A 12381-nucleotide genomic window follows, 5' to 3' on the forward strand; every position below is an offset into this window, starting at 1 on the left:
ATGTCTTCAGCTATGTACTCACTTTTCTCCTTTGGAATCATCTTTGCTGGTTGATCAGCAACTGCAACAGAGAGCTTGGTAGGCTTATATGGTCCTTCATTAATTTTGTCAAGGTATTCTGGATCTGTAACTTCCAGAAACATAGCCATCTTCACTTTCCATATGGGATACTCAGAAGGTCTCAGTATGGGAACCCTAATTGTCTCATATCGACTGTGGGTTTGAGTGTTCTGAGTTTCTTGAGTTTTGGTGGGCTTAGTTGGGGTTTGTGTTTCTTCAGACATGATTGTTTGGATCTTTACTGTATGTGGGTTAACAGAAAAGCTCTGATACCACTTGTGAGGTCACACAACACTATAGAAGGGGGTTGAATATAGTGCTTATACAATCAAATCGATTTCAACACAATTATGTAACAAAGATCAAGTATATTCAAATAAACTCTGTTATAATAGAACTGTTGTTCTCTCTCAGTGATGAACAATATCACTAAGAGCTGCTAGGTTACAATGAATAATGTTTCTCGATAATGATAACACATATAGTGTAAACCCTAAGTCTGTGTTTTTATATAGTACACAGTTACAAGATATCTTCTAATTGATATGGAATATAATTCTGTCTCCTAAAATATATCAATTAGATATCTTTTACAAGTCTTCTAGTCCTCTAACTCTTCATGCATATCTTCTTTTGTCTTAGTCCAGATCTTCTCTTGTAAATCAGCCGCATTCCTTATCAGAAGTCTTCCCGCACTTAAGTTCTGATATATATCTTCTAACACCTTAAGTTCTGATATTAAGTTCTGACTTCGGTAACTTCTGATTTCAGTAAGTCCTGATATGTCCTGTTGTTAAGTTCTAAAAACTAAACACAAATCAGATTAGACATGACATCTCAAATATATCTAACACAGTCAGATTGTTGATGTGAAACCAGGCCATGTAATAATCTATCTGGACAACAGGTCTGCTATAGATTTGGCTAAGATTCAATTTTTCCATGGTCGTAGTAAATATATAGATATTCGGTACCATTTTATCCGGGAATGCATTGAGAAAGGAGAGATCAAACTCAAGCATGTACACACTAGTGAGCAGAAGGCAGACATTCTGACAAAGGCGCTTGCAGTTGTCAAGTTTGAGAGAATGCGTGACTTTCTTGGCATGAAGAAGCTGGTTGCATAAGTTTAGATTAAGGGGTGTTTTGTTGGATTTAATCTAAACTTATTATTTATTTATTTTAAGTTGTGATTTGTTTTAATAAATGGGCATCTGTTAGCCACGTTGTAGTATTAGAATGAGTCAGTAATTGTTGGAGATTTATGGAGTAGTTAGAGTGTGGGAGATTTTTTTAGGTGAGAGTTGCTAGTTTGTAGGAAGCAGTTTTTAGCTATTTTTTTTAAATTCTGCGTGTATGCTGTCAGTTTTCTATCAGCAAGAAATAAATATATCAGTTTTACTCTTTATCGTTTCAAATTACACACGTGTGTGTTGTGTATACAAGTTTTGTTATTCAACAAAAATAGTACATATAATTTATAACTTATATTTAGGGTTCAATTTAAAAATCATTTTAACATTAAAATTTTAAAACTATTATTTTTTATGTTGTTGTGAAAATATTTCATGTAATTTTTTTGTTTATAAATGATTTTTGGCATAACCTTTTTTTAAACTATCATAAGAATAAAATCAATGGTGTCATATTGGTTAAAAAACGTTAATAGAAAACTTTTAACAGTAGAATTGCTTAAATACATTATATCATGTGGGGCTAAACCATTATAGCATCGTTCTCTACCAAGGGAGTTTGCTTTGCTTATTGATATTAACCATTAATCAACATGATAATTACATACATGTATATTGAAATGCATTTTTCAATAAGAAATTGGTTCATATGTAAGTAGAAGTTATATAGTTAATATTGGAAAACTGGTAATATTTTCTATATTTAATAACTCTGTAATTTGATCAATATAGGCATTAGCAATCATCACAACTTTCGATAAAATGAAATATAAGTAAAGAAAATCAAATTGTTGAAAAAAAGTTGACATATGTACAAGTTACAACCTGAAGACCTGAAGGTTAAACTATTACGAAGAATTTGCAGAGTGAACTTGGAAGTGGTAGGAATCAATGGGCTTGATGGTAGTCATAGACTAATATTCTGAAATTAGTTCTTATAAAGCAGCAATGTTTTGTACTGCAACTTATTTTTGATATAAAAAGAACATGTATCTTGTAGTCATCTTCTTAGTACGGAGCTCTATCAACCTTATAAATACTATCTAATTAAATTTGAAATCTGATCGATCAGTTGTAGAAGCTCATATATAAAGCACAAGTATTTCATAATCGTCTCATCAAATTCTGAATCTATAAAGACAAATTCAGATGACATATGTAGATAAAAAAGAACCACTAATATTTTCAGTATCTTTGTCTCTAGTATTTCACTTGTGACACACCATAAAATGATCCCATAAATTTCCTAGAATTTGCAACATGGGAACCTCAGAATTCTTTCTATCTTGTGCTCACTAGATTTCGGCATTCTCTCTGGACTGCCTGCCATTTCCAAGTTCCCTCTGCAAATTCGGGTAAAATATATGAGTCAACTAGAGAATATAGTAAAGCCTAAAATACATTAGATAACACTACAAATTAAATACCAGTCAAATACTAACAACACTATAAATCTCAACCAAAAATTGGAGCATGTTGTCATAGTAAATTGAAAACCTAAAAATTTTATGAGGGAGTTATACTGAATGGTTCAGGGTGTCCTGTTTAAGCCGGCAGATCCACGAAGATCACACTGGTAGTACTCGTCATCTTCATCGCTTGAATCTTCTTCTATGATCATTTTCATTTTTCTCTTTAAGCCAATGTTCATAGAAGAAAAGTTACCTTCCAGACCACCAAGCAATCTAGGTCTTCGGGTTGGCTCCGACAGTTTTATGCCATAAGATCTTGAGGAATTCTGTGAAGGACGGAAATAAGGAGCAACAGAAAAAGGTGAGAAGCATACGTTAATCATTTGAATTTTTTAAAGATGTATATAGTTGCCTACTCTGTGTAGTCATTTTTCTGAGGTCACTAGAAGTCATGTAGTATGGTGTAAGATTGATGGAGTATAAATTTATTAATTATCGAGTAGCAAAGAACTGATGTATTATTAAACTCCGTCTATCAGTTGATCTATCTGATGAATCAACTTTTTTTGGCATCGGTGCAAATGCTTCTGTATATATAGTATTGTAAGAGCCCTTCTAAAAGATCCTTGTTAATTAAGTGAAACAGTACCTTTTTAGTTGATCCTTTAATCAGGATAAACTACAAACAATTCTAAAATTCTTCTATCTTCGTATTCTTCTATATTGTCAAAAAAATATAGAATAATTGTGTATATATAACTAACATCATTCCTTTTCTCGTTACAATGATCCGCCCAACCGTCATCTTTCTCACTTTCTTCTTCTCTCCCTAAAGTAATTATCTAATTCAGTGGCTTGTCTATTGGAGTATTTTTCACCATTAGAAAACATAATGAAAGGATTGCATTGATCAATTATCTATCGTCAATAAAAATGAAAATAAAGCATATTCTTAATTAATTTGTAATTGTTCCTTAGCTTAATATTATTCTTAACAAGCCAAGATGAGCTATCGCAAAAATATGTATCAACCTCAAGTTCTTAAAATAATCGAGCCACACACGATCTTTCATCAAATAAAAACAAGCCATGACATACTCGTGCCATTAACGAACAGCTCGTGAAAAATAACATTTATTATTGGAAAAAAAGTTCAAACCCGCCCACCAGGACCACTATAATTATCGGTTTCAACACAACTGAAAAAGCTTAAATTTGAATTTATTATTTTCAAAAGATTCATGGATTACATATTTGAGTATAATTTTAAACTTAAAATATTAATAATCAGGATATATGTCAATTTTTTTAGATTTAACTAGCCAAGTTCAAGTCTAATGATCTTGTGCTGAGCTCAAGCCACCAATGCTAATAGCTCGGCCCGAGCTTGTTAGCTCACACATTCTTATGTTCGAGTTTAAGTTCATAATAAACCATGTCATTATCAAGTTGGGCTGTTCACCATATACACGTTTATAGCCAACATTATTTGTAATAATTCAATTTCAATATTGGCATAGGATTGGTAGCATGTACATTCGAGGGTACATGTAAGAGTACATATAAGAGCAACATAATAAAAATATCTAAAGTGTGGTGTTGAAAATTTTGGAATAAATGAAAAATATATGAAAGAGTATTACCGATAGGTAAACCATGGTGCAGAGACATCCATCTTTTCTGGAGCATTTACTTCATTGTTTACTGTAAATAATTCATAAACATATAAGTAAATACGTATTGGTCACTTGAGCAATAAAGATTTCAAATCATGATGGAATACTATATATTTAATATGTGTATTTTGCGTAGAAAACTCATATCAAAATGGGTAAAGATCATGTTCAGTAAATACGTAAGGTTGATCCAAATCTCGTTACACCAATATCCAAAATTGATGTCATTAAGACACAAGACACGATTGATGGATATTTGAAAATGAATTAGAAATCGAACAAAAGAAACAATATGCTATATATAAATAAATATTCAGATTTTCGACTAAGTTCGAATATGGATTCATTTTTTATTTAAGAGCAAAATAAATCTGAACTAAATCCTTTTCGGTTTGATAAAAATATAAATTCAAAAAAAAAATTCAATCATACCTAACCGAGGCAATGAAAAATTCACTATACATTTATCGTCCAAATTAAGAAATTTAAATATAGCTTACCTTCGAACTTGAGCAAAGTCATGATGCAATTCAATTTTCATGAAAATATCGGTGTCGCGGAATATTGAAAATCTGTAAAAATTCGCAAACCAGTAAAAAATATTAAATCACATATAAATAAAATAGAACATAACATGGTGACATAATGTTTTGAGATTCTTGTTGGTATAGTGTTGTGCAATGTAGGATGTAATCAACTGATGAAGAAAGACTTACATTTGTACGTAATTAATACTTCAACACATATATCGATTTAAAGAGATTGTAAAATTTTGAGATACATACCAAGAAGGAGATGGTCGGATGTGTACCGAGAGATAATGTAAAGAATGGAAAATGAGATTTCGTATATGGAGGGGATTGAAAATATTCATAAAATATGATAAACTTCCAGAGACCAGTTTTGCAAACTTGATTGTTTGAATGGAAAAGGGAAGTGATTACATATCTCGCGATTTGACATAAATACACATAAACAACTATTTAACCAGTCTCTTGGATGTGTAAACTAGTTAATTTTATAAATAGTTGCAGGAGAAATCAAGAGATTAAGCCAAAGAAAGAGAGGGTTTGTTAAGATATATGAACGAGAGAGAGCGGCGGTAAGGGGGTATAAAACCCTAAAATGAATACATGATATATATATATATATGTAAGTATCATCCTATATCAACAGATCAGATTGGTTCATCTTATGTATATCTGACGGCTATTAATTAATCAAGGTTAAACTCGGTTATGGTTAAAGGAACCAATCGGGTCGGAATTAATATATTTTTATGTGGGTATCATATTAGATTAATTAACTTTAGCAATCTATTTAGATTTTACAATATTATATTTTAAGAGTGTATTCGCTAATTAGATTGAATATAAGTATTAGCTTAAAAGGAATTTATATTTTCACTCTATGTAAGTAGAATTTATGTTCTTAATATTGGAAAATTGTTAATATTTATATGTTAAATCACTATGTAACTTATCATCATATTGTTAAAGAATTTAGGAATTATCAAATAAAGCATCACAATTTATGATAAAATGAGATAGAAGTAAGGAAAACCAAACTGTAGAAATAAACTTTAAAATTTATAAGCAAGTCTGGTCATTAGGATAGTAGTGACGAAGGGCTTTGGCTCAAACTTGCAAGGGCCCTCTTTTTTTAGGTTTTATAATTGTAGAGAGAATAAAAAAATTAATGTACAAAATATGGAAAATAATTATTTTCACTTTATGATGCACTTAACACTCTTTACCCTACAAAAATTAAATATTCCTTTCTCTTTCTCTACTCCGATACACACTTTTCTTATTATCAAAATTATCTCCTCCTATAATAAACAGATCTACAATTATTGATTGTACAACAATGAAAGCAAAACCCAAAGTGAATAAATAAGAACAAGAAAATAAACGACAATCACACAAGACAAATATTTATGTTGTGACGCCTTCATCCTCGGGGTTAGGAAATGAGGACCCACACACCTTTAATCTAATAATTAAATAAGCATAAACCCCGATTAATTACTAACAGGATCAAACAGGATAAAGTATGAGACAAGATTACAACTACCAATCATAAAATATAACTTACAACCCCAAAATAATATCAAATAAACATAATCGATTCCAGCTTGGAACCGACAGATAACCCATTGTATCTTTACAACTCTCTAGCTAAGCGCTTGTTCACTCAAAAACACCACTACCTGCTCTGGAAACCAGAAGCCCTCAACGCGATAGGGACCACCAGGTACGCTCTTACGAGCAGTGCGCCTAAGCCTGACCATCTTCTTGCTTAACTGCCATGGTTAGATTAAAACAAAATATATGAGTATAAAACTCAGCAAGTAACTATAAAGCAGTTCTACGATATAAAATCCACATTATACTTTACCAATCTCTGGGCATTCTACTTTATCTGATCTAGGTGGCAGATTTCTATCTTTCGGGTTAAGAAAAGGGTTATGAAGGAAAAAAAATGTGGGGCTTTCAAGGAATAAGGTTCAAAGCAGGATGAAAGCCGACATTCATCACAAATCATTAAAGGATCAGAACAGATCTTTCAGAAAGGAAAGCGACAATATTTTCATTATATGGAATCAATTATATGATCAACAGATTAAAATCAGGGTTCACGAGCTTTAAGCTTCGCAATATCACCATCAACTCTTTTCACAACAATATAAACCATTTTTAGTTTTCAAAGAATCAATTACTGAATAGGAAGTTTCAATTCCTTTTTAAAAAATCAATATAGAACCCTTGATTGGATCACTTTATCTTTCATTTCATTATAATACGAGTGATCAGCCCGTACCGACCTCCATCTGGTCTTAAGGTACCAATCGGCATAATTTCAGCCTTAAACTGGACTAGCCCCGCTAGCCTCTTACCATGACTGGACTAGTCCCCCTAGCCTCTTACGTCCAATCCAATCCATCAGGAATTCGTTTGGAAAACCTTGAGTTGGAAAAAAAAGTAGGTTTTCTAAATTCATTTTATCATTACCAAGAATATGAAATCATTTGGACTCTTTCAAGTCGAAACTCATTCTTAGATTCAATTTCAAGAAATCAAAGTGAAGGAAACGAATCAAGGATAAGCAAGATGAAATTCTAGGGGTTTTGAATCAATGATAGCAAAGTACTTAAGTTAAAAGAATCAGACTGTTTCAAAGATCAATAGGAGATATGGTGATCAAAGAATATGGCTTCATTACAAGGGGTTCATAAAGGTAATTATAGGGTTTATAACATTTTATGGCATAACAAATAATTGGAACAGAAAAGATAGGTTACCAAAAGGTTGAATCAATAAGCTTATCAATAACAGTTTTACAAGATCAAAGACAGGGTATTTCAAATCAATAACAGGGGTTCATTATTTTAACAGTTCAATACTCTATATGGTATGAACAATATTCTCTCTATAACCATTTACACAAGTAATTAGAGTTACTTGCCAGAATTCGCTTTCCTGTTTCACGAAGGTTGAACTACTGCCACCTAGTATACCTTTCCCTTTCCTAGCCTGAATGCCCTCACGTTCCGAATCTACAATCAAAACCAAAACCTCAATTAGTTTCTCAACTCTCGTTCCCGGAACATTCACTCAATACGATAGCTCGATTATACTTCTAACTCGAACTATACGAGTATAGCTTATATACACACATGCACATAGCACGTAACACATTATTTTCTTATAGCCTTTATATCTCTATATATAAATACTCAATCAACAACTTATACTCGCTAAATCATGACTATTCCTCAAATCAAACATTTATAACTCATACGAGTACACGATTTCATTCATAGCTAATTACTTACGACCATAGCTATTACTTACAGCTTTTAAAATCAATCTACTTAGTTCCATTTTTCCTTTATCCTTAATTCGAACCAAAACAACAATCCAACAAGAAAATCCAAAGATTTTCACATATAAACACTGAATCATTCCATCAATTACCAAAAAAATCAGATTTTGACTTTTAATTCCTATGGCCTATTCGGCCTTATCACTTAACACAACAAGAATCGAACATGCAAAGCTCTTATTTGACATGCATTAAGTATATCATCCCAAACTAATTTAATTTCATTCTTACAACTCAATTAAACTCATAATTCAAATGTAATCATGGATGATCACTCAATTTAACACTTAATTCAACTTAATCGAGTAGAAATATTCGAAATTTCCAAGAATCACAACATGCATGCATCAATTTGGACTTTTAACCATAACTTATTCTCATTAATCTACAAACAATTATCATTAAGTCATTCACGTCAAAAAAATCAACATGATCTTCCAAAAATATTAAGAGCCATTCGACCTCTTCAAGAATTCCCACATGCAAACTCAATTTCAAACCCTTGCATCCTAATCACACTAATCTTTTAATCATTATGCTAGATTAACATCCATATCCAACAAAAATCAACTTATTAACTTTTTTGAACTACAAAACCATTCGGCCTTTTATCAAAATACCATATGCAAACATAAATATTTGATTTAAAGATACTAGAGCTCAGTTTTTAACATCATTGCTCACCACCGGTTCACCGGAGTTCATCACCGGTGGCGGTGGCTTCACGGTGGTGCCCCATTCGGGGTTTTCCAACCTTCAACCACCAATTTTCTCAAGTAATTACACACATGCAAGCACACATCTTCACTTTAAATCATTCAAGAACCAAAACCCTTTTGTTTTAATGAAAACCGAATTCAAAACCACCAAATCCAACTTTGGTTTTTCTCAAAAACTTGAAGATAGTGACATGCATGCATATATATGGATAGATAAAGCAAAATCTCCCACAATCATGGTTTTATAACCGAAAAAGGATGAAGAACAAGTGAGAGATTGAAGAGAGAGAGTATCGAGAGTGAGAGAGAGAGAGAAGTCCCGAGAGGGAGAAGAAAATGAGAGAAAAGAAAGAGAAGAGAGAAGCTCGGGTCAAAAGAAAGAAAAGAGGGGGTGGGTGAGGTTTTATACTACTAAGGGAGGGGTAGTATGGTAATTAGGTTATCTCATTTCTGATTCACTTTTTATTCTTAAAAGAAAACGAATTTGATCTGCAAATATCTCTCTCGGAAAAGATGAATTTGATACGAATGATAATTTTAAAACGTGAATCTCGAAATTAGCTTTCCAACCATTACTCATAATAAGATTTTGAGCGTACGGTTGATTTTATATGATTTTTACAAGTTTGTGCTGATAATAACATTTGATCACATAAAAATCAATTTAAAATGCAACGATCACCAAATAAATCCGTCCATCACTTTTAGAAAGTCTACAGGATTATTTTGAAGATATCAGAACAAATCTAATGTCTTTATCTTACTCAGATAATTTTATAAAAATGCACGAAGGTTAAATAAATCTTTATTTAAATCAAATAATTCCCTTAAATCCATAAAATATCAACAGATCACGTAATCATGCATACAGACACACAAGCACACATACGAACACATCAAAACTCATATCTGATCATAGAAATTATCCTTCTTTAATATTATTCCCTTTTTACGCGTTCTGGATCACGTTCTGTCTGACGGCTCGACGCTTAGCGTTTCAATTACGCTTCTCATTATCATTATCGACTGACGCGTCACTAGGACGTAATACTCTACTCAAGCATTTCATTACACATAATATCACATTATTCACATTTTAAATACCTTAATCCCTTTTTAGGACGGGTTCCGTTCTACTTGACGGCCCGACAACACAGCTTAACTCCTAAGCTGACTCTTTAAATTGGAACGCTTCTATTTACGCTCCTAGATTCTAATATACAATAAAGACAATTAACCAGCACTTAATCACACATATTTTATAATCACATCACATAAATCATACTTTATTGACTTAATTACGTCACAAACTTCTCAGTCGTCACAATCTACCCTCTTTAAAAGGATTCTGTCCCCAGAATCTAGTCTAAGCAAATAGACGGGGATACTTTTCTTTCATTTCACTTTCTAATTCCCAAGTTGATTCTTCTACTAATGGATTTCTCCACAACACTCTCACTAGAGGTACAACTTTATTTCTAAGTGTCCTCTCCTTTCGGTCTAATATTCGAACTGGTTGTTCTACATAAGACAAATCTAGTTGAATTTCCATTGGTTCCAATTCGATCACATGGCTCGCATCGGCATTATACCTCTTCAGAAGGGATACATGGAATATATTGTGTAGATGTTGCATTTGCGGAGGTAGCGCTAATTCATATGCCACCTTCCCAACTCGTCACAATACTTCAAATGGTCCAATATACCTAGGACTCAACTTTTCTTTCTTTCCGAATCGGGTTAAACCTTTCCAAGGAGATATCTTTAACAAGACTTTGTCTCCAGATTCGAATTGCACATCTTTTCGTTCTCGATTTGCATACTTCGTTTGTCGATCTTGAGCTGCAACTAACCTTTTCCGAATCATTTCCATATTTTCCTCCGTTTGTTGAACTAGCTCTGGGCCAATTAATTTGCGCTCACCAACCTCGTCCCAATACGTAGGGGACCTACATTTTCTTCCATACAATGCTTCATAAGGCGGCATGCCAATACTCGCGTGATAACTGTTGTTGTAGAAAATTTAATTAACGGCAAATGATCGTCCCAATTTCCTTTGAAATCTATTGCGCATGTTCGCAACATATCTTCAATTGTCTGAATTGTCCTTTCACTTTGTCTGTCACTCTGCGGATGATATGCCGTACTCATTCTCAGCTTAGTTCCTAAATGATCATGGAATTGTCTCCAGAATCTCCAGTTAAACCTTGGATCTCTATCAGATACGATAGATACAGGAACTCCGTGACGCATCACAATCTCATCCAAATATAATTTGACCAACTTTTCAAATGAAAACCTTTCATTTATCGGCAAGAAATGTGCTGACTTAGTCAACCGATCGATTACCACCCAAATTGCATCATGATTAGACTTGGTTTTAGGTAATCCTACCACGAAATCCATCGCGATATGATCCCATTTCCATTCTGGTATATCTAGTGGTTGAAGCAATCCGCTTGGCCTCTGATGTTCCGTCAAGTGTAACACTTACTTATCCATTCCACAACTTCCTTTTTCATATTTGGCCATCAATAACTTTCTTTTAAATCCTGGTACATTTTCGTACTTCCAGGGTGAATTGAAAATCTCGAATTATACGCTTCTTGCAAAATCTCGTGCTTTAGTTCCACAACATTAGGTATCCAAATACGTGAGTTAACACGGTATATTCCTTTTCCATCCTTTTGAGCTTTAATTTCTTCTCCTGATAACTTATCCTTTTCGTGATTCATCACTTGCTCTTGACAGCATCGAATCTTTTCCAAAATTTCGGGTTGAAATGACATCACATATATAGCTTCACCTCCAAATTCTGGAGTCTGTACTTCTATTTCCAACTTTTCAAAATCCTTGACCAAATCTTCCGATGACATTAACATATTCAACCTTTCCTTGCGACTTAGAGCGTCTGCTACCACATTTGCCTTTCCAGGATGATAGTTAATCGCACAATCATAATCTTTGATCAACTCTAACCATCTTCTCTATCTTATATTCAATTCCTTTTGAGTGAAGATATACTTTAAACTCTTATGATCTGTATAAATCTTGCACTTTTCCCCGTATAAATAGTGCCTCCAAATCTTAAGGGTAAACACAATTGCTGCCAATTCCAAATCATCCGTAGGGTACTTTTGCTCGTGCGGCTTGAGTTGCCTTGACGCATATTCTATTACCTTCCCGTGTTGCATTAACACACATCCAAGTCCTTTATATGAAGCATCACCGGATATCACAAATTCTCCATTTTTATCAGGTAAAACCAACACTGGGGCGGTTACCTGTCTCTTCTTTAACTCTTGAAAGCTTTCCTCGCACTTTTCCGTCCATATAAACTTCTCGTTCTTCCTTGTTAACTTCGTTAATGGGACAGCAATCTTAGAGAAATCTTGCACAAACCTTCGGTAGTATCCAGCTAATCCCAGAAAAC

At 33.3% G+C, this 12381-nt stretch overlaps 1 long non-coding RNA gene across 2 annotated transcripts; it reads right to left on the reverse strand.

The window, feature by feature from the left end:
• Window positions 1-2444: 2444 nt before the first annotated feature.
• On the reverse strand, window positions 2445-5416 carry LOC141723375 (uncharacterized). Of its 2 annotated transcripts, XR_012576259.1 has the most exons (5): window positions 5127-5416; window positions 4842-4913; window positions 4309-4369; window positions 2919-2991; window positions 2445-2596 (listed from the first exon to the last, which is right to left on the reverse strand). It is a non-coding gene; the product is annotated as an uncharacterized LOC141723375 (long non-coding RNA). The 2 variants fall into 2 exon arrangements; XR_012576258.1 differs by lacking the exon at window positions 5127-5416 and having other exon boundaries at window positions 4842-4963.
• Between the last annotated feature and the right edge of the window lie 6965 nt (window positions 5417-12381).

This window comes from Apium graveolens, chromosome 5, assembly GCF_009905375.1.
Source record: "Apium graveolens cultivar Ventura chromosome 5, ASM990537v1, whole genome shotgun sequence".
Taxonomy (NCBI): domain Eukaryota; kingdom Viridiplantae; phylum Streptophyta; class Magnoliopsida; order Apiales; family Apiaceae; genus Apium; species Apium graveolens.